This window comes from Mustela nivalis, assembly GCF_964662115.1.
Source record: "Mustela nivalis genome assembly, chromosome: 7".
Lineage (NCBI taxonomy): Eukaryota > Metazoa > Chordata > Mammalia > Carnivora > Mustelidae > Mustela > Mustela nivalis.
Genome location: NC_139026.1, coordinates 41,106,507 through 41,132,951, shown reverse-complemented (window position 1 = coordinate 41,132,951; position 26,445 = coordinate 41,106,507). Strand labels below are relative to the sequence as shown.

The 26,445-nt window shown below is 40.8% G+C and overlaps 1 protein-coding gene across 1 annotated transcript in view; it reads right to left on the bottom strand.

Annotated features, from left to right (window-relative positions):
- The window catches only part of LOC309869392 (uncharacterized protein), a gene marked incomplete at its 5' end in the record, with an annotated part of 161,912 nt that overhangs the window by 17,678 nt on the left and 117,789 nt on the right, over window positions 1–26,445 (bottom strand). The window contains one exon of the transcript XR_014314149.1: window positions 10,400–10,490. The remainder of the gene's footprint in view (window positions 1–10,399; window positions 10,491–26,445) is intronic.

The window sequence follows — 26,445 nt, the reverse complement described above, 5'->3', positions numbered from 1 at the left end:
TCAAGGGGAAACTAATTTTATAGCACTTATAAGAACTGAAACCTAATATATTAGGATATTAGAAGATGGTGGTTATAGCTGGACTGACTTTATATTGTCTCTTTACAATATCAATGTAAAGGGGAAAATGCAGTCAGTATTTTAATTCTCTGTAGAGTTTCTAGACATCTTAGGTTTCATGTGGTCCATGTAACAAAAAGATAGCTCTAATAAAGTGATACATATTATCAAATGATTTATAAAGTATTATTTATTATGCTAAATTTTGTCAGTCAGTCCTCACGACAACACTTAGATAGTATCACCTGGATTTTCATAAGAGAAATCAAGGTGCAAGGAGGTTAAGTAACTTTATTGAGGTCAAACAAGAAATGGTGGAAGGACATTTGAAACCAGGTTCTGTGTGATTTCAAAGTTCTTGTTTCTTCTACTCTATGTAGCTACAGTATTTATTCGCCTTCACCCTTTTCCTTTTCACAAAATGAAAAGGAAATAGTGCATTTTAGCATGGGCTATTGGTTTTTACTATATGATTATATCCAGAGATATATTTAATGCATGCTTAGGACATCTATGTTAAGAAAGGCTTGTGCTCAGGGACCCTTTTTTTTCCCTTCAAGTTTTTTTGAGATATATTTGATATACATTACTGTATAAGTTTAAGGTATATAGCATAATGATTTCACTTATGTATATTGTAGAATTATTAGTGCAAGAAGTCTAGTTAGCATCTATCATCTTATATAGATAAAATAAAAAGAGAAAGTAAAAAAACAAACACTTTTTCCCTTGGTGAGGAGAACGCTCCGAGAGGCTGGGAGACGTCCTAACCTCTACGGCAGTCGACACAGTTTTTCTGCAACCCAGTGGTGGACGAGGGACGCCTTCCTCCACCCCTCGGGTTGCCCGGCAACAAATCGTGGAGACCTCCCAATCCAAATTCTACCCTAAAACATCCCGGGGGTGTTTTAGGCCTGCTGGCCAATCTTAAAACCCTGGAACTGGACCAGGACCTGCAAAAACGACGTTACTGTACTGTCGCTTGGCCACAATACCGATTAGACAATCAGTCCCAATGGCCTCCGGAAGGCACGTTTAACTATCAGACTTTCATGGACCTAAATAACCTCGGCAGACACCAAGGCAGATGGGCCAAGGTTCCTTATGTCCAGCTTTCTGGACTCTGCACTCTCGCCCCTTCCTCTGCTCTCACTGCTCCATCTCTCAGGTCCTCTTGGTCCGCTCCCCTCCCCCTCCCCTGCCACCCACTGCTCCCAAAGACTTGGACCTCTCCTCCCCATCTCCTCTCTCTGAACCCCCAGAGAGCTTCACCCACCCACTGACGAGAGGGCCTCTGGTTCCTCCTCCTCCTCCTCTTTACCGCAATCCTTCACCCCAAGGTCCCTTAAATTCAGGATTTCTGAACCGGGGCTCTCATCAACCCCTCCTTCTCCCCTCCCCACTCCTATCTGAACTCCTGACAAATTTATCCGCAGTAAATGGGAAACTCCAATCAAAGTTTACTGAAGGTCAAATAGGCTCTTGTTATTTGTTAAAGTCTGCTAGCAAAGAGATGACTAGAACTGCTGGTTAATTGTGTGTCTCGGAGTTTTAATGGGTCATTCTTAAGGTAGCATTCAAAGTCTTTGGTAACCTTTAACAGAATGGGATAAAATACCTGAGCGCTGGTCGCCAGAACTAGGTTTACGCTTTTGAAATCTGTTGGTAAACACCTTTTGTGTTTAATTGAATTCTGTTGTAACAGCCGCAGGGCTACTGTTTGAGCTAGATCCTTTCGTAAAGAATGGAAGGGGAGACTGATCACCATCCATTAGCCAGGGATACCCAAAGGGGAGGGTGTCCAATCTGTTTGAATCTGAAGAGTGCCTGACTGCGTGAATGTGTCTGTGTGGCTCCAGCCGCACTAGGGCTCGAAAGCCCCCCTGCTGAAAGCCCCCCAAGGGAGGTTGCTGGAGTTGAGGAAGTTTGAGTTCATGCGCCCTTCTCTCTACAGGACCTTTCCCAAATTGAGAAATGTTTGGGCTCCTTTTCGGCCAGTCCTGATAACTATATTAAAGAATTCCAATATCTAGCCCAAGCCTATGACCTCACCTGGCATGATTTACATGTGGTCCAGACCACCACCCTCACCATAGAGGAGAGGGAACGCATCCAGGCTGCTGCCCGGGAGCACGCGGATCAGGTCCAGCTCACTGATGCTGGACCCCGGGCGGTCCCAGCTGTAGAACCAGGTTGGGATTATCAGGATGGCCAAGATGGCCACTGGCGCCGCGACCGCATGGTCCAGTGTCTCATAGCAGGCATGTGGCCAGCCTCTAACAAGGCTGTTAATTACGACAAGATTAGGGATATTGTCCAGGCCCCTACAACAACCCCACCATGTTTCTTAACCAGTTGACCTAACCTTTAACCCAGTACACTCGCTTGGACCCTGCCTCTCCTGCAGGGGCCACGGTACTGGCTACTCATTTTATCTCTCAATTGGCACCAGATATATAGGGAAAGTTAAAGAAGGCTGAGGAGGACCCTCAGACCCCCATTTCTGACTTGGTGAAAATGGCATTTAAGGTCTTTAATTCCCGTGAGGAGGCGGCTGAGCTTAAACGACAAGCCAGACTCCAGCAAAAGGTTCAGTTGCAGACCCAAGCCTTGGTAGCAGCCCTGCGGCCGGCTGGCTCTGGGAGCCAGCAGAGAGGGGCAACCAATCGCACCCCGCCGGGGGGCCTGTTTCAATTGCAGGGCCGAGGGACATTGGGCTCGCCAGTGCCCCAATCCAAAGCCGCCAACTCGGCCTTGCCCTCAATGCCATTTGATGGGCCACTGGAAATCCGACTGCCCTAACCTCGGGGTATCTTCGGCGCCTCAACGTGGGGGACCCCCCGAGATAGTAAGTCTGGCCTTTCAACTGCTTGGATTGGAGGACGACTGACGAAGCCCAGACTCAGCCACCCCTCTCACCCAGGCCGAGCCCAGGGTTACGCTCCAGGTAATGGGTAAGTCCATCTCTTTTTTGCTGGACACGGGGGCTACCTACTCTGTTCTGCCTTCCTACTCGGGACTTACTCGAACCTCACCAATTACTGTTATGGGGATAGATGGGACCTCCTCCAATCCTAGGGTGACCCTTCCCCTTACCTGTAGCCTGGATGGGTTTCCCTTCCCCCACTCGTTCCTATGATTCCTTCCTGCCTGGTCCCTCCACTGGGTAGGGACATTCTCCAGAAACTAAGGGCAACTATCTGCCTCTCCCCTTCCTCCCCTCTATCCACCTCAACCCGTCTCATCCTACACCTCTCCACTCCCTCGACCCTCACTCCAGATGACCTACCTACTGTAGACCCTCAGGTGTGGGACACCTCAGAACCCATCATTACTTCCCACCTTACCCCGGTTAAAGTACAGCTTAAGGATAACTCTAAGTTTCCCTCAAGCTCAGTTCCCTATTTCCTTAGCCCACCGCCAGGGCCTGAAACTATCGTAGAACGGCTTTAACGTCAGGGACTCCTGATCCCCATCATTTCCCCCTATAACACCCCATCCTCCCAGTACGCAAGCCCTCAGGGGCTTATCGACTGGTACAAGACCTTAGGCTTATCAACGAGGTCGTGGTCCCCCTCCACCCAGTCGTTCCTAACCCTACTGTCTCGCGTTCCCCCAAACACCTCTCACTTTACTGTACTGGAGCTAAAGGACGCTTTTTTCACCGTCCCCTTGCACCCTGATTCCTATTTTCTTTTTGCCTTCACCTGGGAGGATCCTGACACGCATGCTTCTGGACAACTAACTTGGACTGTTCTACCCCGGGGGTTCAGGGACAGCCCTCACATTTTCGGCCAGGCCTACAGACTTAACAGCAGTGCGTCCTTAAGGCCAATACTCTACTACATATGTGGATGACCTCCTCCTCTGTAGCCCCTCCCTCTCGGTCTCCCAAGACGACACCTCCACCCTACTTAGTTTTCTGGGGGCCAAGGGATATCAAGTACCCCCCTCTAAGGCCCTTAACATGACCTTAGGGCAGCCCATCACGGTTTACTCTCCTGCCGACTCACAGATCTTCTCAGCCACCAATACCTGGCCCATCTGACTCTCGTCTCCAGCTATTCCATCTGCTATTCCTAGAAAACCCGCATCTCTCTCTCTCTACCTCCCCCCACTTAAACCCTGCAACTTTACTGCCTATACCCTTGCCAGATAAGGGGTGGATCTACATCCAGGACAGGATTGCCCTGCCAGGCAATCTGGTGCACACCTTGATTACTGATATCCACCAATCCCTCCATAGTGGCCCATAGGCTCTCCACTAATTTCTTCAACCATTGTTCTATCATCCTTCCTTATCTAAGGTAATCGAAGTTGTCCACAGGGATTGCAAAACCTGTTCCGCCGTGAATTCACAAGGAGGAATCCGCAGACCAGGGCCTAACCAACAGCTCTGAGGGCATCAGCTGGGGGAAGACTGACAACTGGACTTCACTCCCATGCTTCGCCATAAAATACATTCACAGGCTGGATTGAAGCATACCTCATGGCCTGGGAAACAGCGGACGTAGTGGCTACAATACTCATCGAGCGCATCATCCCAAGGTTCGGATTGCCCCGGACCCTCCAGTCGGACAACGGACCTGCCTTCATCTCCAGTGTAACCCAACAGGTAGCTGAGAGCCTCAACATAACCTGGAAACTTCACATCCCATACCACCCACAGTCATCGGTAAGGTAGAAAAGGCCAACGGGCTGCTCAAAGCCCAACTCACCAAACCTACCCTAGAAACCCGTCTTTCCTGGCCTACACTTCTGCCTATGGCTCTCACCAGACTCCTGGCTACGCCCCGCGGGTCTTCAGGCTTAAGCCCATTTGAATTACTATACGGCCGCCCTTTCTTAGAAATCATAGCCCTCCAGCCATTTCCCCGCCTCTTTTATCCTATCTACCTTACCTCACTCTACGTCCTGGGGATACCCCTCCCTATTGACTGGCCACTCCCCAACTTCAGGGCCACAAATAATACGGTCCATATGGGCCCCATGGGGGGAAACATACATATTATTAATTTGTCCTCCCTTACCACCACAGCTGCCATATCACTAATTCCTCCCTCCTGTACTGTACTCCCTCAGGAATATTTCTCTTGTGCCCTCAGGGAATCCATCGCTGCCTGACCACTAACGACTCCCTGGGCTGTATATTCATCCTACTATCTCCTTCTACCACCATCTACTCTGAATCCCAGCTGCTGTCCATCCTATTTCCCCAACACCATGGAGGAAGGGCTGCCTTCCTCCCATTCATAACAGTGGCAGGAATAGCCACAGGGGTGGCAACTGGAACAGCGGGGATAGGAACCTCCATAGACTTTCTTACAAACTCTCCCAAGCCCTGAATGATGACACGGAACGGGTTGCTGACTCCCTCACAGCCCTACAGACGCAAGTCACCAGCCTGGCAGCCTTAGCTCTACAGAACCGACGGGCCTTAGACCTTCTGACCGCCGAAAAGGGGGGGGACCTGCCTATTATTAAATGAAGAATGTTGTTACTTTGTTAACCAATCATATAGTTACCTCCAGGATCAAAGAGCTCAGGGATCGGATCCAAGCACGGTGGCGAGACACGTCGTCCTGAGGCCTGGACCCCTACAACTGGGTAACCTGGCTGCTCCCTCTGGCGGGACCTGTATGCATAATCCTCCTTCTAATCTCAGTTGCTCCCTGTCTTTTCCAGTACTCGCAGGGTCGCCTATAAGAACTTGCCTGAGTATCTGTCAATCAACTCCTCCTCCAGCCCTACTCTCGCCTGCCCACTTCCAACGACGCCTATGACGACGCCCCCTGTCAGCAGGAAGTAGCCAGAACCGAGTCGACGCCCCTGACACCATTATATTAAGCAAAAGGTCGGAATGTTGGGCTGGCAGGAAGGGCTACCAAAGATGGTGAAAGTTCCCACCACAAGACCTGAGCTCGGACAGGAGAACAAAGGCCCAAGCAGGAACCTGAGACCCCCGCCCCCGGCTCCTGTGGACCAATGGGATCCCGATGAGCAGGCAGGATATCCAAATAAGGGAAACTTGCCAAAAGACCCCTGAGCTTTCCCCAAGACCCCTTAAAATCCCCCTCCTCCCTGCCTTGGGCGCGACTTCCGCCACTCTGCTTTCCAGAATGGCGGAACCTCGCCCGAGGGTGCCCACCTCCTCCCGGCGCAACTTTCCTGGCTCCCCATGTCCTGAGCCCTGAAACTTCGCCGGAGAGTGTTTTTAATAAATCTTGCCTTGCACCCACTTTGCCTGGTGTTGTGTTTATCTCGCCGGAAAAAAACTTTACAGTTATTTCCTGTCTTTTTGATGATGGCTAGTCTAACAAGTTTGAGGTGATATCTAATTGTGGTTTTATTTGCATTTTGTTAGTGACTAGAGATATTGAACATCTTTTCATGTACCTGTTGGCCTTTCATATATCTTCTTTGGGATAATGTCTATTCAGATTCTTTGCCTATTTTTAATTGGATTATTATTATTATTATGACTATTGAGTTGTATGAATCCTTATATTTTAGTTGTTTACCCCTTATCAGATATATGCTTTGCAAATGTTTCTTTTCCCATTCTGTGTGTTTTCTTTTCATTTTTTTGGTTGTATTTTTGCTGTGCAACAGCTTTTTAGTTTGATGTATTTCTACTTGTTAATCTTTTATTTTGTTGCTAGTGCTTTAGGTGTCACATCTGAAAAATTATTGCCAAGACCCATGTAAAGGAACTTTCCCCCCTAATTTTCTTCTATGAGTTTCATGGCTTCAGGTCTTGTTTTTAAGTTTTAAATCCATTTCAAGTTAATTTTTGTGAGTCGTATAAGATAAGGGTCTAGTTTCATTCTTTTTTCATGTGAATATCAAATTTTCTCCGCAGTATTTATGGAAGAGACTTCTTTTCTCCAATGAGTGGCTCTCCTTGGGGGGCAACTACTTCCTTTGCTGGAATGACAATTCCTATCTTTTGTTTAAGTTTTCAAATGTTAACTACAGTAAAGTCATTTAAAAAATAATAAAGGGCTAAGTAAGTTCCTCTAATGCCACTTGAAATTTACACAAATAGCAAAGAATGCTCTTAATAGCAAGTCTGAGCATTCAAGTGTGGAAGTCTTCCTCTAGACAGAGGATGATGAGTCTAGAAATTAATGTTATGATTAGATGCTCCCACAAGGTGCAATGAGCAGGGATCCAAGAAAGACGTGCCTGTGCTATGTCCTTTACATGCGCCACATGGCACTTGGTACTCAATGAATTTAAGTCCTTTTTCCTTTTGCATTTTGCAAGATGCTTCCACATATTTCATTTTTCTATATATTAAAAAGAAAATCCCAAGGAATAGACCATTATTCTTACTGTACTAATACATAAGAATCTTTATTCACTGAGTTTAAGAATGATTGGATAATTCTGCAGTTCAGTCTCTGTAAACTGAATGTTCCAGATTGGCTAAATTGATCATGTAGGAATTGATCTCATGTCCCTCTGGCCGCTGAGATACAATAATGACAGAAAGTCTGATAGGAAAGGTCTTCTTGTTTATAATCCAAAGTGAACATGGTTCCCACTTAAGTGAAGACTCATGACACTTTCTGTGTAACACCATTGAACTTGCGTTGTGCAGTGGCTGAGGACACTATTGTTAGTCCCTTTATCCCTAGGGTTGAATGGGTAACATTTTGTATTGCAAAAATATAACAGTTGTTTAATTTCACAGAGTTCTCAAAGTCTCATGGAAAGTCTCAGACATGAGATGGAGAAGGTGGAGTTTCTAGAACTGAACATTTGTGTAAGTTAAAAAGAGCTTTCAAAGTGTATCAGACATGTAGAAAAGTAAAACATGTTGCAATCATGTCACACAAAGGAGACCTGCATGCAAACAGCATAAAAGGAAAATAGAAGATGAGGTTAACTAGACAGGTATTCAAAGTTTAGACAATAGAAGATACTAACTAGGAAGATTATAGATTTTGACTGTAATGTATTTAAGAAAAATTTGACTATTAAGAAGGAAAGAATTTATTTACAAGTAAAGCCATATAACCTTATTTAAGACACGTTCTTATGCCTTTATTTCAGGTTCCTTTATTCTGTGAAAAGAAAAGGGAAGTAAAGCATAATGACTGAGTAACTCAGGAGAACCACAGATCTCTTGTTCTCTAAAGGAGAGTAGGAAGAGTAACTCTCAGAACAGTATGGGTGATTGGGGTGCCTGGCTGGCTCAGTTGTTAGAGCATGCAACTCTTGATCTCAGGATTTTGAGTTTGAACTCCACGTGGGGTGTAGAGATTAATTAAATAAGAAAAAAAATTTTTTTAAGGAAAAAAAACCCCAAAACCCCAGGCGCCTGGGTGGCTCGGTCAGTTAAGCATCTACTTTTGGCTTGGGTCATGATCCCAGAGTCCTGGAATTGAGCCCCACATAAGGCTTCCTGCTCTGCGGGGAGACTGCTTCTCTCCCTGCTTGTGCTCTCTCTCTGTCTCTTTGTCAAATAAATAAATAAAATCTATTTAAAAAAGAAAAAAGAACAGTATAGGTGACTTCTTCCCTCAGCTAGTGTCTAGTGTCTGACATTAGGAAACTCAGAAAATTTCCTTATTATACTAATTTCAGGCCCTTACAAAATCAGAATCCTGTATATCATGAGATAGTTAAGCTAAGCTTCCGAACTCTTTTTATACAATCACCTAGAAAAAACAGAGTGGCATCCTGAGTGAGCCAGAATACCTGCAAAAAAAGTTTAAATAGATCTGCATTGGATCTAATATCTATATATCATACCTAGTATCTATTAGTATAGATACCTAGTATTCTATTAGTTCATGCAATCAATATGTATAAATTCCCTACTATGTCAGGGAGTGAGGATACAGTGTTTATAAGACAGATAAGATCCTGACCTCATGGAACTTGCAGTTTCCTGTGGAAAATGGGCATTATATAACAATGCATTCATTTTTACCTGTATTCCTTTGTAAAAAGCAGATATCTTTTGAGGTTTTATGCTAGGTGTAGATGATATCAAAATTGCTGTCTTCAAGAAAGTGAAAGTTGAATCTACTTGGTGGGAATGTATTACATTGGTAAAACTTTGCTAATTGTTACTTTTAGTATCCAGTAATGCTGGACATTTCTATTACCTTATAACATAATTCAACCCAAATCCCCTTTCTGTTCAAATCCCCATCTCAATCCACTTGCAGCTATTATAGAATACTATCAGTTGTTACTACTGAAGGCTAATCAAAAGAGCCTATGGATTCTTCCACTGAACAGAATTTCTCTGTCATATTGAACCTCAGCTGACAGGAAACAGGCCTATTCACTTCTGTTTCAGAAAGTAGAAAGGTACATTTTCTTTTATCTGAGGGCTTATGGAACTCACAAGATCTGAAAAGCCTGTTTTAGAAACTGGCACAGATAAAGACCCTCGTCCAATAGTTTTATTTTTAGGACTTGTCCATATGTGTTAACAAGAGTTTCAGATTATAAGAAGTTTATTGTTTAGGCCACTTTAAGGCAATATAACTAGAGGCAAAGGTAAGCACACTATCCTCAAAAAACATCAGAGGGACTATTTCTGAGTCATCAGACAAATACAGTAAGAGCTTATATCTTTTGAGTTCACCCCTTTAAAAATAGACCAGGAAAGTCTCAAAGCATACAGAGCATTTAGGTTTCTGGTCTCAGCTTTGGAGCTATAGAGTGATTCATTGCATCTATTAGCTGACAATCATCAGTACAAGAAATCCAAAAGTCAACACTGTCAAAGGTTCAGCTAAGACTGCAATAATTTGAGATATATTACCTTTATGCAATAATTTTAATAGTGAATAACCTTTTAAAAATTCAGTCTGGCTCCTCCAACTAAAAGAAAAGAAAAATACTCAAATAGAATTCCTAAAGGATTCCATAGTGTCACAAATTTATAAATGTATATTTAAATAAAATTGTAGGGGCTCCTGGGTGGCTCAGTGGGTTAAAGACCCTGCCTTCAGCTCAGGTCATGATCTCAGGGTCCTGGGATCGAGCCCCACATTGAGCTCTTTGCTCAATGGGGAGCCTGCTTCCCTTCCTCTCTCTCTCTCTGCCTGCCTCTCTACCTACTTGTGATTTCTGTCTCTCTAAAAAATAAATAAAATCTTAAAATTTTTTTAAAAAATATTAACAACTGTTCCATGGATTGCTTTTTTTTTTTTTTAATTGGTGAATTCAAGGGAGAGCAGAGATATGTATGGTATGCTGATAAACTGACTTTCTGAAAGACAAACAAAAAAACCCAACAACTCTGATTTCAAGTCTTCCTTGATTTCTTTAGCATAAATACCCCCACCATGGCCAATTTCAATTTACCAACCTGAAATCACTGAGCTTAGAGTTGGAAGAGATGTGCATAATCTGCTCTTATGAGCCTGTGGAAGCCAGCTCCAGCACCCACCGACCGTGATCTGAGGAAGAGAAATACTACTTTAGTTTCTGTTAAGGAGCCAAAAGACTGTATTTTTTCTGAGGTAGTTCCTAGAAAATCCAGTCTTTGGAATTATACCATGTTTGGTTTTAATGTTTTATCATGCTCAAGATTCCTTTTATAAATATTTTCAATGACGCACACTTTGATGCGATTTAGGTGGAAACGTGGCAATCAGTTTTCCCTAATGAGAAATATAAAGATATAAATGTTTGTTATCAAGGCAATAATATTAGAAAGATTTCTAATAAAATTTCAAGTTGCTCAACTTAGCAGTAATGTTTCTATTCCGTTGGATGAAGTCAATTTATATTTAAATTTTATTTATTTATGTCCACCAGATGGCAGACTTACACAGCAACCTTACAAACAAGGCACATCATTTCTACAAGGCTGAGCAGTAATTTTTGAAGATGCTAAAGGGAATTAAAAGAACTTTCATTATACAAGAAATGCAGGAGCTCATTTGGATTGTACTCTTATTTTCCTTGGATTGGATTGTACTCTTATTTTCCTCCCTCCAGCCCACATGACTTCTTTGGGTTCCAGAGGGTATTAGGGCATGATCACTTCTCTTTTATGAGATTTTCATTAAAGAAACATGCGAATTTAAACACAGTTGAAACTGAAATTTCCTTCCTCTCCACTTCTCTTTTAGCCTTTCCTTCCAGCTGTTCATTTCAGAAACCTGGAAATCACCTTTGATAGTTTCACTTTTCCTATCTTCTGTATTGAATTCAACATCAATCCTACGGATTCCTGTCTATCATCTTTTCTTGGGATGATTACCACAGTCTCCTAACTCATCTCCTTTCTATTCTCCACACAACAGAAAAAGCATTGTTTTAAAAGTATAAATCAGGGGTGCCTGGGGGGCTCAGTTGGTTGTGCTATTGCCTTCGGCTCAGGTCATGATCCTGGAGTTCCAGGACTGAGCTCCACATCCAGCTCTCTGCTCCACAGGAAGTCTGCTTCTCCTGCTGACCTCTCTCCTCTCATGCTTTCTCTCCCTCTCTTTCAATTAAATAAATAAAAATCATATGTATATTATCATATATCATAACATATATATATATATATATATATATATATGTATATATATATATATATATCAGAACATGTTATTCTTTTAAAATCCTTTAGTGGCTTGCATGAACCTGAAGAAAAATTTTCCGTTCAGTGTTTATCTTTTTTACCCTTTAAGGTAAATAGCTTCTTACTTTTTTTTTTTTTTTTTTTTAGCTTCTTACTTTTTAAAACAGAGTCTCAAAAATAAATAAATAAATAAATAAATAAATAAATAAATAAAACAAAGCCTTAGAATGAAGTAGTAAACGTGAGTAGATAAAAGGAAGAGGCAATAAACTGCAATAATTCCACTGGATATAGCTAGTAGTATAGCGTAGTGCAGATGCTGTTCTGTAGTTGGTTCTGTAGAGTAGTGCCGGTGCTCTCAACAGGAAATAAGTTGTTACTTTAGTGTCCTTAGGGTCGTAATCTACATGCCACCTACCACAGGAAAATTATTTGCTTGTTTACCTCAGAGAGGTTAAAGGCAGATTTTAGGATCTTATTTTGAGGGAATGGAAGTCTCTTGAGAGAAATTGTGAAGGGAAATTTGGGATGATGGTTAGATCTGAAGACAATAATATTAAGTGCTTCTGACTAGAAAATGTTGAGATAAATCTACCTCATTTCCTTGGGAGTATTCTTCTCTGTTCCAGTTATGTATAGCTGTATTACAAACCACCTCAACTCAGTAGCGCAGAACAGTAGTCCATTTATTATTATTATCATCACTCATGGCTTTGGAGGCTAACTAGATTCAGTTAAGCCCAGCCGCTTGTGGTTGCAGTCAGACTGTGGCTGGAGCTGGAGTCCTTTTGAGGCTTCTTGCATTGACATGTGTACAGAGATATGGGCTATTGGCTGGAACCTTAGCAACAGCTTTTGACTGGAACATGTACTTTCATGTACTTACAAGTACACATGTCCCTTCTATGTGGTTTGGGCTTCCTCAAAATAAATGATCAGTGTGGAAGCATAAAAACCATCTTGGGGCCACCTGGGATAGTACAGAGGGGCCGTTTCAGTTCTAGAGCTCCCTGAGCATCAGTCAAGGTTGTCACTGGGACTGCATCACAATTCAACTTCTCCCTCTGTCTACTCTTGTTTTGCTTCCCTTCCCTTCCCTTCCCTTCCAGAGGTGCTAATCCCAAGGCATTCCTTAATAAACATACGCAATAATTTAGTCTTAGAGTTGACTCCTGGGGAACCCAGCTTACAACAACATGGGAACTATAAATTCGGCTGGGAAGACTAACTTGTGAGAGTCAAATGAAGTGTACCCATATGAGGCCAGTCAGTGTTGATGCCAGAATTTTCACTTGGGGACATTGGAAGCAGCATTATGTTTTGCATATGTGTGTGTTTAAGGAAATTGGAGTGGGGGAGGGGAACTTACTTTGGGGCTTTATTTTGAAATTGCTTATATAGAAGTACATTATACTTCACTGGATATTTATTTATGGGGCTTGTCTGGGCAGCTGATGGAAATAAAGGGATGAGACTAAAAGACCCTGTGTACCTCTACACAAACATTCCACTCCCCACTTGTCACTCTTAGGATGGCCATCTAAGGTTGGCTGAAAGAGTTGTGGAATTCTCCAGAAAGTCTTACAAAAAACTAAAGCACTTACCATTGTTGGTGGTGTTTTGTGGCCAAAGATGAGCAAGAGAATAATTGTAGGGGCAGAATGAGAAACTGCCATGACAGAACTGAGGGGGGAGGGCACATGAACCAGTGATATTCATTGCTTAAATTAAGATTTTCTTGTAGGAAAATTCACTTGATGACTTAAGAAGACTGTTGGAGTCTGTTTGAGAATCAAGGAAAAAAAAAAACCTCAGGGCTTCAAAACTCACTCCCTCCCAAATATTAACATAGTTTACTCACTTTGTTTCCTTTAATTTTTTGTCAAATATCTCCTTCTCAAAGCTGTTTCCTTGGCCATTCGCTCTACTTAGACTAGAACCCCTTTTGATGGTGAATATTTTCTGTCCTATGGTCTGCAGAACAGAGACATCTAGTGTACAGGAAGAAGGAAGAATGTAGACTTGGAAGGGAAGAAGAGACCCCCTCCAGAACTGAGAGCCTCTCTTGATTTCCCAGTGGTGCTTGTGGCCCTGGATCCTGTATCTCTGCTCTTTTCCCCCTTTTCCCTCTTCATGTAACTCATTTGGGTCCATATCAGTTGCCACCAAAGGTTCTAACAAACATGCTTTTCTTTAGTAATTTTTAGGTCTTACCCTTTTCCCTCTAACTACCCCTGAAATTTTTTAGAAAAGCAAAGATGGGGAAAGGTGTTCTTTTTTCTTTTATAGAGAAGCAGACACTGCTCAGCAGCATAAAGGTATTTCGGATAAAAGGTTGAATCTAAGACGTTCAGGAAAGTATCAGTCTAATTTTTCTGTTCCATTTGAGGGCACTTGTAAAAACCTCACCCTTAGAGAACCTGGGTGGTTCAGCTGGTTAAGCATCCAACTCTTGATTTTGGCTCATCACGTCATGATCTCATGGGTCATGAAATCAAGCTCTGCTTTCAGCTTCATCCTCAGTGGGGAGGTTGTTTGAAGATTATCTCCCTCTGCAAACCCTCACGTGCTCACTCTCTCTCTCAAATAAATAATAAATCTTAAAAAAAAAAAACCAACCCATAATGCTGTACTATTTTCTGTTGTTTTAAAATTATCTGAAAGATATTTATACAAAGAAGTCTTTTAAAAGCAGGCAGACTTGAGGAGACATTGCTATGTCCTCTGAGAAGTTCTCTACAACCTGGGACACTCTGCAGATCTAACCGGTTATCTTAATAATTTGTTTCCCTAGTAATTATTTTTAAAATGACATCTTTACTCTTTATTTTTTTTTATAAAGATTTTTATTTATCTACTTGACAGAGATCACAAGTAGGCAGAGAGGTAGGCAGAGAGAGAGAGGAGGAAACAGGCTCCCTGGTGAGCAGACAGCCCAATGTGGGTCTCAATCCCAGGACCCTGAGATCATGACCCGAGCCAAAGGCAGAGGCCTTAACCCACTGAGCCACCCAGGTGCTCCAACATCTTTACTCTTTAAAAGGTAATTAAGTATTTGTGAGGTTTCTTGTTAAACCAGAAAAAAGATTTTAGATTGTCTTTTTCTCTTTTTTAAAAAAACTTTAAAAAATATTTATTTATTTAGGGCGCCTGGGTGGCTCAGTGGGTTAAGCCGCTGCCTTCGGCTCAGGTCATGATCTCAGAGTCCTGGGATCGAGTCCCGCATCGGGCTCTCTGCTCAGCGGAGAGCCTGCTTCCCTCTCTCTCTCTCTCTCTGGCTGCCTCTCTGTCTACTTGTGATTTCTCTCTGTCAAATTAATAAATAAAATCTTTAAAAAAAAAAAAATATATATGTATATATATATATTTATTTATTTATCAGAGGGAGCAAGCACAAGCTGTGGAAGCTGTAGGCAGAGGGAGAAGCAGGCTTCCCACTGAGCAGGGACTGATGTTGAGCAGGGAGACTCGATCCTACGACCCTAGGATCATAACCTGAGCCAAAGGCAGACGCTTAGCCAACTGAGCTACCCAGGCATCCCAAGAAAGTCCTTTTCCCTTTATGCACAAGTGAATAGCATCTTTGACTCTTGGCTTCCTTATTCAAGTAGGTGAGAGCTTTTGTCTCATTAACTGGAACTAGTCAAGGTTGCAATTGCTTCCCAGTTCAAACTTATCTTAACTGTTATCATTTAATTTATTTTAATTAGCTAATCCCTAATACTAGGGAAAGTATTTTAATTCCATGGGTGTTTATTTCTTATTATTTCCCAAACAATATTAAAAGACAGAGTTTTTATATGTATAGTATAAACTTACTGCTTATCAGGATCCTAGGGCCTGAATGAATATGAGTGCTACTTGAAGAAGAAATATTTTATTTTTGCAGTCCCTTAGAAAAGCATAAAACTCTCCGTACCATCATTTTGTCAGGAAAGCAGATTTGCTTTTGAGTGTTTCTCCAAATACTGTGTATCTTATTTGGTGTACTTGAATGGTGCCTTCTAAATTTTAGAGACTTACTTGATTCTAGGATTGTTTATTTGAGTACATAGTCCAGGTCTGGGCAACACAAGATAAGGAAGGGACCAAATTGTTGGTGAACTGGGGCCTTATTATCGTTGGTGAAACTAGTCAAAAGTATCCTTTAACTGAAGCCTGCCTAGGGTTTCTCAAATGTAGGTATTGTTTTTGTTTTTGCCATATTTATCCAAAGAATGGATTTTGTCATCTCCTTTTCTTATTGCTCTTGGTCCACTGGGTCATCTACCTATTACATCTTAGCTATGCAGTTAAATCACAAAGCTTTTGTAATATATGTGGGGAAATCTTGGCATACGTACAAAAAGGTAATCTGATTCACAACTAATTTCTTCATTTGCTTCCAGTCCATATAGAGAACTCTCTTGCTTTTCCTGATTTCCTAGGAAGTGAGATATCTTTCCTTCTTTATTTTTCTAGGTTAACTTTTGAAATAAAAGTCATTTCATGGGTGCTTGTAATGTCCTATACACTTTAAGTCTCTTACTCATTGAAGCTTATTCTTAACCAGTCCCTCTTTTCCCTGGGCACATAGGCTCTGAACAATAAACTTGATTTTTTATTTTCCTTTTTAAAAAAGAATTTTCCAAGGGTGCTCGGTGGGATAAGGTGGTCCGACCCGTGATTTCAGCTCAGGTCATGATCTTGGGGTATTTAGCTGGAGCCTGCTCAGTGGGCTGTCTGCCTGAGATTCTCTCCTTCTCCCCTTCCCCCACTCACACCTGTGCTCGCTCTCTCTCTCTCTCTTTCTCTCAAATACATCAATAAATATTTAAAAAAAATTTTCCCAATTCTTGAGAGTTTCAAGGCCCCCTAGCTGGTAGATGAAGATGTCATAATTCAAAACCAGGCAGTCTCTTTCTAGAGTCTGGAGTCTTAGTCACTGTAGTACCTCTTCTAAAGAATGGACATGGATGAGCATGAGGCAGAGGACAGAAGTTTGGAGAGAGGTTCCAGTGCAGTTATTCCAAATATCTTGAGAATGGGGGGGGGTAATATAGAGAGGTTAGATTTAAAAAAACAAAGCCAAAGGCAGGGGGGATATAGCTTTTGCTTCATCATTTTCTTGTGGTAAGTATTAATTGTGAATGACTATGAAACTTAATACCAATTCCAAATCTTTATACTTTCTCCTTGTACACTTTTGGGTCTACATGAAAATAGAATTCTTAGGTAACTTTTTTTTTTTTAAGTTCCCAAAGTAGAACATACAGATTTGTACCCTCCTCCCCAAGTAGGCACATATCCATGAGCAGACACATACACACAAACACACACACATGCGCACACAGACATATCCATTCTCTATATGACATGTGCTGTAATTAGCTCTTTAAAAACTACCAAAATACAAACTTCTCTCATTTTCAGTTCTTTCCCTCTCAGGTCTTCCCAGTACATATTTCTTCCAGTAATACTAACATACTTATTCTAGTCATAATTGTTGTGTAAGAAACCACCTCCAACTTAGTGGAGTTAAACAACAACAAACATTTTATTATGGTTTCTGTGAATCAGGCTCAGAGACTCTCATGCTAGTGACATCGGACACTGACTAAATTTGTAACAGCATTTGGGGCATTTTAGGGCTACAAAAAAAAAAAAAAAAAAAGAGAGAGAGAGAGAGAGAGAGACAGAAACTGCCTCACCTTAAATGACCTAGCCTCAGAAGTTAGATAGTGTCTTTGATTATAAACAAGTCACAAGCCTGTCCACATCTATTAATTTCATTGCTTTCTGCCTTTCCATTGGTAATAAGATCATGATGGAATCATAAGCCCAAAAGGAACCTCAAAAGTTACCTAGTCCCGATTTGGATGCCTTTAATTTCCTTTTGTTGTCTGATTGCTGAGGCTAGGACCTCTAGTACTATGTTGAATAGCAGTGGTGATAATGGACATCCCTGCCGTGTTCCTGACCTTAGCAGAAAAGCTTTCAGTTTTTCTCCATTGAGAATGATATTTGCGGTGGGTTTTTCATAGATGGCTTTGATGATATTGAGGTATGTGCCCTCTATCCCTACACTTTGAAGAGTTTTGATCAGGAAGGGATGATGTACTTTGTCAAATGCTTTTTCAGCATCTATTGAGAGTATCATATGGTTCTTGTTCTTTCTTTTATTGATGTGTTGTATCACATTGACTGATTTGCGGATGTTGAACCAACCTTGCAGCCCTGGAATAAATCCCACTTGGTCGTGGTGAATAATCTTTTTAATGTACTGTTAAATCCTATTGGCTAGTATTTTGTTGAGTATTTTCACATCTGTGTTCATCAAGGATATTGGTCTATAGCTCTCTTTTTTGATGGGATCCTTGTCTGGTTTGGGGATCAAGGTGATGCTGGCCTCATAAAATGAGTTTGGAAGTTTTGCTTCCATTTCTATTTTTTGGAACAGTTTCAGGAGAATAGGAATTAGTTCTTCTTTAAATGTTTGGTAGAATTCCCCCGGGAAGCCGTCTGGCCCTGGGCTTTTGTTTGTTTGGAGATTTTTAATGACTGTTTCAATCTCCTTACTGGTTATGGGTCTGTTCAGGCTTTCTATTTCTTCCTGGTTCAGTTGTGGTAGTTTATATGTCTCTAGGAATGCATCCATTTCTTCCAGATTGTCAGATTTATTGGCGTAGAGTTGCTCATAGTAAGTTCTTATAATAGTTTGTATTTCTTTGGTGTTAGTTGTGATCTCTCCTCTTTCATTCATGATTTTATTTATTTGGGTCCTTTCTCTTTTCTTTTTGATAATTCGGGCCAGGGGTTTATCAATTTTATTAATTCTTTCAAAGAACCAGCTCCTAGTTTCGTTGATTTGTTCTATTGTTTTTTTGGTTTCTATTTCATTGATTTCTGCTCTGATCTTTATGATTTCTCTTCTCCTGCTGGGCTTAGGGTTTCTTTCTTGTTCTTTCTCCAGCTCCTTTAGGTGTAGGGTTAGGTTGTGTACCTGAGACCAGAAGAAGTCAAATTATCACTCTTCGCAGATGATATGATACTATATGTGGAAAACCCAAAAGACTCCACTCCAAAACTGCTAGAACTTATACAGGAATTCAGTAAAGTGTCAGGATATAAAATCAATGCACAGAAATCAGTTGCATTTCTCTACACCAACAGCAAGACAGAAGAAAGAGATATTAAGGAGTCAATCCCATTTACAATTGCACCCAAAACCATAAGATACCTAGGAATAAACCTAAACAAAGAGACACAGAATCTATACTCAGAAAACTATAAAGTACTCATGAAAGAAATTGAGGAAGACACAAAGAAATGGAAAAATGTTCCATGCTCCTGGATTGGAAGAATAAATATTGTGAAAATGTCTATGCTACCTAAAGCAATCTACACATTTAATGCAATTCCTATCAAAGTACCATCCATCTTTTTCAAAGAAATGGGACAAATAATTCTAAAATTTATATGGAACCAGAAAAGACCTCGAATAGCCAAAGGGATATTGAAAAAGAAAGCCAACGTTGGTGGCATCACAATTCGAGACTTCAAGCTCTATTACAAAGCTGTCATCATCAAGACAGCATGGTACTGGCACAAAAACAGACACATATATCAATGGAACAGAATAGAGAGCCCAGAAATAGACCCTCAACTCTACAGTCAACTAATCTTCGACAAAGCAGGAAAGAATGTCCAATGGAAAAAAGACAGCCTCTTCAATAAATGGTGCTGGGAAAATTGGACAGCCACATGCAGAAAAATGAAATTGGACCATTTCCTTACACCACACACAAAAATAAACTCAAAATGGATGAAGGACCTCAATGTGCGAAAGGAATCCATCAAAATCCTTGAGGAGAACACGGGCAGCAACCTCTTCGACCTCAGCCGCAGCAACATCTTCCTAGGAACAACGCCAAAGGCAAGGGAAGCAAGGGCAAAAATGAGCTATTGGGATTTCATCAAGATCAAAAGCTTTTGCACAGCAAAGGAAACAGTTAACAAAATCAAAAGACAACTGACAGAATGGGAGAAGATATTTGCAAACGACATATCAGATAAAGGACTAGTGTCCAGAATCTATAAAGAACTTAGCAAACTCAACACCCAAAGAACAAATAATCCAATCAAGAAATGGGCAGAGGACATGAACAGACATTTCTGCAAAGAAGACATCCAGATGGCCAACAGACACATGAAAAAGTGCTCCATATCACTCGGCATCAGGGAAATACAAATCAAAACCACAATGAGATATCACCTCACACCAGTTAGAATGGCTAAAATCAACAAGTCAGGAAATGACAGATGCTGGCGAGGATGCGGAGAAAGGGGAACCCTCTTACACTGTTGGTGGGAATGCAAGCTGGTGCAGCCACTCTTGAAAACAGCATGGAGGTTCCTCAAAATGTTGAAAATAGAACTGCCCTATGACCCAGCAATTGCACTATTGGGTATTTACCCTAAAGATACAAACGTAGTGATCCAAAGGGGCACATGCACCCGAATGTTTATAGCAGCAATGTCCACAATAGCCAAACTATGGAAAGAACCTAGATGTCCATCAACAGATGAATGGATAAAGAAGATATGGTATATATACACAATGGAATACTATGCAGCCATCAAAAGAAATGAAATCTTGCCATTTGCGACAACATGGATGGAACTAGAGCGTATCATGCTTAGTGAAATAAGTCAAGCAGAGAAAGACAACTATCATATGATCTCCCTGATATGAGGAAGTGGTGATGCAACATGGGGGCTTAAGTGGGTAGGAGAAGAATAAATTAAACAAGATGGGATTGGGAGGGAGACAAACCATAAGTGACTCTTAATCTCACAAAACAAACTGAGGGTTGCTGGGGGGAGGGGGCTTGGGAGAAGGGGGTGGGATTATGGACATTGGAGAGGGTATCTGCTTTGGTGAGTGCTGTGAAGTGTGTAAACCTGTTGATTCACAGACCTGTACCCCTGGGGATAAAAATATATGTTTATAAAAAATAAAAAATTAAAAAAAATTTTTTTAAATAAAAAATAAAAAGTTACCTAGTCCCATCCTCTATTTCATGCAAGTTTTAATAACTCTCTGAAAAGAAATGTTCTGTTATTTACATTGATTTTCTCTTCAAATTTTAATCATTTTCTTAAAAATGTGAATTCTAACAAGTTTTGCACTTCATTTTATTTTTAATAATGATACATGTTTTTGCAAAACTACTTAAAAACATAATACAGTAATAATTATGTTCAAGGAGTTAACAGTTCAAATGACCATACACAGAGGAAAAGGACAAGCATAGGCCCATACTTTAAATAACTACTCAAGGAAAGGACAGTTTAAGGAATAGTCAGAAATGTCTACTTAAAGACTTCAATGCAGTTGGGGTTCGCATGATGAGATTAGTGCTTGTGCTCCTCACTCTCCTTTTCTTTCTCTCCCTTAACCCCTCCAATTCTCCATATGAAGATAGAGCAAGAAGTCAACCATCCACAAACCGTAGAATGTACTGGCACTTTAATCTTGGAATTTCTAGCCTCCAGAACTGTGAGAAATAAATGTCTGTTATTTAAGCCACCCATTCTACAGTATTCTAGTGGCTTGAATTGACTGACACTAAGGAAATTGAGTATTTAGGTTTAGAAATGCACATTCCCATAGGAAATTTGATTTAAATAAAGATTCATTTCTGAAATAGGCCATTATCTGAATCCATAATATAATTGAAATATCAAATATTTTAAAATAGTTTTAAAAAACTGTTACAATATTGGTTTTTAAATGCAACAGGTAAATAAAGCTGAGTTTAGTTGTCTTGTCTGCTATTCTCTGGCTGTGTTAATCTGACCACATCATCTTACCTCTCTGGGTATCCTTTTCTTCACTTATAAAATGAAAGGGTAGGAATGGTTGTGGAAAAATAATATTTTAAAAAGTTCCTTCCAATTCCATACCCACTAAAAGGAACTCAAAGAAGCTAGTTAGTGAAGGAAACTTTATCCATACTGAAACTGGGGAATGCCTTAACTTCATACTGCAATCTCTGATGAACAGTGTCCACAAGTCAGCAGAGAAGCCAGGCTATGGTACATGGTTCTCTTGCTCTTGCACAAATGCAAGCTATGTAGATAAGATTGAGGCACATCTAACTCTATTCAGTTTAGAGGAATGAGGTCTTCAAAGGATGGGTGGCCTTCAGGAAAAATAGCCAACAGCTGAAGAACAGTTCAAAAACAGCTGAAAAACAGCTCAAAATTCTTTGAGCTGTTACCCTGCTAAAGGTCTCCAGGAGAACATGGCATGTCTAGAAGGTCTATTTAGGATGGATGTGAGGCTGTAGATTGGTTAGCAGGGGAAACTTAAAGCTGATTTTGCAAAGCACTTTATATCAGACTGAGGAAATGTCAAACTTCAATATTAAAGAGTTGGGGAAGGGCTACCTCTGAAATTATGGGGCCTGCAATCTGTCACTGCCAAAAATAATAGAAAAGGAGGAGAAAGCTGTTAATAAAGAAGAAATCTATCTTTTCTTCTTAGAAACTACTTAGAAGGCAGTAGTGGGAAACAATGCTGAAGCCCCAAGCTCAGAGCAGCTGTAATCTGTGCCATCCTTTGCGTCTTTCTGGGCATCCCTAATGTAACAAGAAGAGTGAGGAATTGAGGCCTTGGAAGCCTAACATTTAACCCATCTCATGGTTAACTTCTGTCTAATGGCTGGACAGGAGAGTTTTGCAGGTTTTGGCGTGACTCAAAATAATTATTACTGGTTTTGGCAAAGAGTAAAGCCAAGTTCTAGCCCTGACAGGATTACCCCTTTGACAAATAGTATGAGCAACAGCATAACTGTTACTCTCTTTCTGGCTATAGTTGCAGCTGTCATAGATGGAAATGGACACCACCTTATTTCTGTTTGTGAGAACTCTGGACACCCAGCTGAACCTTTGGTTATACCTGAGGAGACCACAGATTTAGCTGAAAAACAAGATGAAAAACCATTAGAAGATCCGTGTCTTCATTTGAATATTGAGAAATTAAATAGTTTATGGTGAAACATGCAGAAATCTACAACTTTCTCTTTAATTGCCCAGCAACATCTGGACACACTTCACTCTAAAATCCCAGATGAGATCTCAAAGAAGCCATGTTCATTAAGTTACCCAACTATTATATTAATTGTATCCTGGTTTTGGGATACACACACACACACACAAATTTTCAGAGTGTAAATGTGATTGATGTGATAAAGTGTAATGTAAATAAATTTCACTAGCACAACAACAAAAGAAGTGAGACCTGCCAGAGACATGGCATGCCTAATTGCCCACCCCAGCTCTAACATAGGCCTTCCTTTATGAATGAGAGCAGGGACTGTGGAGAAACATGTAGAATCAGGAAGCTGGTCCCGCCAACCAATCAACAAATAGCTCCCGGTGAAATAGATTTTAGGTGGCACACAGAATAGAGCCTTAAACAGAAGGGTTGAACTCTAGGGTCACCTAGGTGGCTCAGTCAGTTACGTGTTTGCCTTTGGCTCAGGTCATGATCATCGGGTGTTGGGATGGAGTCCCTGGGATAGAGCCCTGTGTCAGGGTTTCTGCTCAGCAGGGAGCCTACTTCTCCATCTCCCTCTGTGCCCTCTCTCTCATTCTCTCTCAAATAAATAAAAATCTTAAAAAAAAAAAAAGGTTGAACCCTAAATCTTCTCTATGGCTCCTTCCAACTCAAATATTCTAAGACATGATAGGTAAGAAATCTTCATCTTGAATGTTGGTACTTAGCAAAGTACCAAAATATAGATTTATTTATTTATTTTAAAAAAGATTTTGTTTATTTGACAGACAGAGATCACAAGTAGGCAGAGAGGTGGGCAGAGAGAGAGAGAAAACGAAGCAGGCTCCCTGCTGAGCAGAGAGCCTGATGTGGGGGCTTGATCCCTGGACCCTGAAATCATGACCTGAGCCGAAGGCAGAGGCTTTAACCCACTGAGCCACCTAGGTGCCCCCAGATTTATTTTTTTTTAAGATTTTTATTTTATTTATTTGACAGAGACACAGTGAGAGAGGGAACACAAGAGGAGTGGGAGAGGGAGAAGCAGGCATCCTGCTGAGCAGTGAGCCCAATGCAGGGCTCAGTCCCAGGACCCTGGGATCATGACCTTAGGTGAAGGCAGACTCTTAAGGACTGAGCCACCCAGTCACCTCAAAATACAGATTTAAGTGAAAGTGAATGAAATTGTCTGTAAGAATTTTATGATGATTCTAAAGGGGACTCTGAACAACTTTCAAATATATTAGATTGAATTTTTCCTTTATCATTGATTTTACCTCCAGCATTGAGACTCTCCTGCAGGAAGGTCAAGAGCATGATCCTCAAGGTGGTAGGCACATGGACAGTACTCTTTGAGATTGTAAAGGGAACAAAAAAAGTGGGAGTGAAATTTTTCTATGAGTGCACCAAGATTTGGAAGCAGAAAGAAAGACCAGTTGAAAATGGTGTGTAGGCCATGGCCTGCTCCTTGCCTCCAGCAGAGTCCTCTGCTAAATCCAAATGTAGATCAAAGTGGCTGCAGAGATGAGTTCTCTTGAGGAGGACTCCTCCATACACTATTGGTACTCACACCCTTGGTATCTGGCCCTCACTGTCTTCCGTGTCCTGGTTCTGGAACCCCACCAGCCCTGCACACAAACCGTTCACCAAGGAAGACAGAGGCAAGCTGGTTGAGCAGGCTAAGTACTCTGACATGTTCACCTGTATGAAGACCATGACGGAGCATAGCACCAAGCTGCCCAGTCAGAGTGTAGCCTGCTCTAGGCAGCCTATAAGAATGTCTTCAGATGCCCCTAAAGGATTTTTTCAAATATGGAGCAAAAGATGAACACCTCTGATAAGAAGTCACAGCTGAAAAGTCTGAACTGAGATTCATTTGCACCACTGTCTGACAATTTTTGGTAAGAACATAATAGCCAATGCAACCAATGCAAAAAGTAAAGTCTTTTATCTGAAAATGGAGTTTACTTCTAGTAACTTTTGTTGAACATGATGATGATTAAAAACAAACTATAGATAATTCTGGAGGAGCTTTCCAAAAGGCATTTGATATAAACTATAAAGAGAGGCAACCCTTACACTTAATCCACATGGGGTTGGCTTTTAACTTCTCTGTACTCTACTATGAAATCCTTAATAACCCAAAGCTTGCCTTTACACTGGCTAAAACTACTTTAGTTGTTGTTCTATTTTATTGAAGTATAATTAACATACAGTGTTATAATGTTTATAACATAAACATTATACAATGTTTTTACATTTGTATACATTACTCAGTGCTGGCAACTATAGGTGCACTTTCAATCCTCTTTATCTGTTTCCCCATTTCCCCATCAACTTCCACCTCTGGCAACCATCAGATTGTTCTCTGTATTTAAGAGTCTTGATTTTTTCTTTGTCTTTTTCTTCTTTCTTTGTTGATTTGTTTTACTTCTTAAATTCTAAGAAGTAATCTTAGAAGTAATCTATGGGTGAAATCATATGGTATTTGTCTTTCTCTGTCTTACTTATTTCACTTAGCATTCTATCCTTTAGGTCCATCATTGATACTGTTGCAGATGGCAAGATCTCTCTCTCTCTCTCTCTCTCTCTCTCTCTTTTTTTTTTGGCTAAGTAATATTTCACTCCACATCTTTTTTTTTTTTTTTTTAAAGATTTTATTTATTTGACAGAGAGAGATCACAAGTAGAGGGAGAGAGAGGAGTAAGCAGGCTCCCTGCCTAGCAGAGAGCCCAATGCGGGACTTAATCCCAGGACCCTGAGATCATGACCCAAGCTGAAGGCAGAGGCTTAACCTACTGAGCCACCCAGGCAGCCTTCACTCCACATCTTCTTTATCCATTCATCTATCGGTAGACATTTGTATTGCTTCCATATCTTGGATACTATGAATAATGTTTCAAAGAACATAGGGGTGCATATATCCTTTTGAATTCGTGGATAACTACCCAATATTTAGTGGAATTACTGAATCATATGGTAATTATATTTTTAACTTTTTAAGCCACCTGCAAACTGTTTTCACAGTGGCTATATCAATTTGTTTTCCAACCAACAGTGCAAGAGGGCTCCTTTTTATCTTTATCTTTGTCAATGCTTGTTTCTTATCTTTTTGATGCTAGTCATTCTGACAGGTGTAAGGTAATGATATTGCATTGTGGTTTTGATTTGCATTTCCCTGATGATTAGTGATGTTGAGTATATTTTCATGTGTCTGTTTGGCCATCACTATGACTATTTCTTGAAAAATGCCTATATGAGTCTGCTGCCCATTTTAATTGGATTGTTTGTTATTTTCTTTTTGGTACTCAGTTGTATAAGTTCTTCATATATTTTGGATATGAATCCTTTCTTGGAAATATCATTTACAAAGATCTTCTCCTATTCAGTAGGTTACCTTTTCATTTTATTGATGGTTTTCTTTGCTGTGCAAAGGCTTTTTAGTTTGATGCAGTCTCAATAGTTTATGTTTGCTTTTGTTTCCCTTGCCAGAGAGGACATATCTAGAAAAAATGTTTCTAGGGCCAATATCAAAGAAATTATTCTTTATGTTTTTTCCTAGAAGTTTTATGGTTTCAAGTCTCACATTTAAGTCATTAATACATTTTAGGTTTATTTTTGTGTATGGTATAAGAAACTGGTCCTGTTTTATTCTTTTGCATGTAGCTGTCCAGTTTTCCAATCTTCACCATTTATTGAAGATTCTGTCTTTTCTCCATTGTATATATCCATTGATCTATTGTCCATTTTTGTGCCATGCCTAAAACCACTTTTGATGAAGCCATCACAGAACTTAATG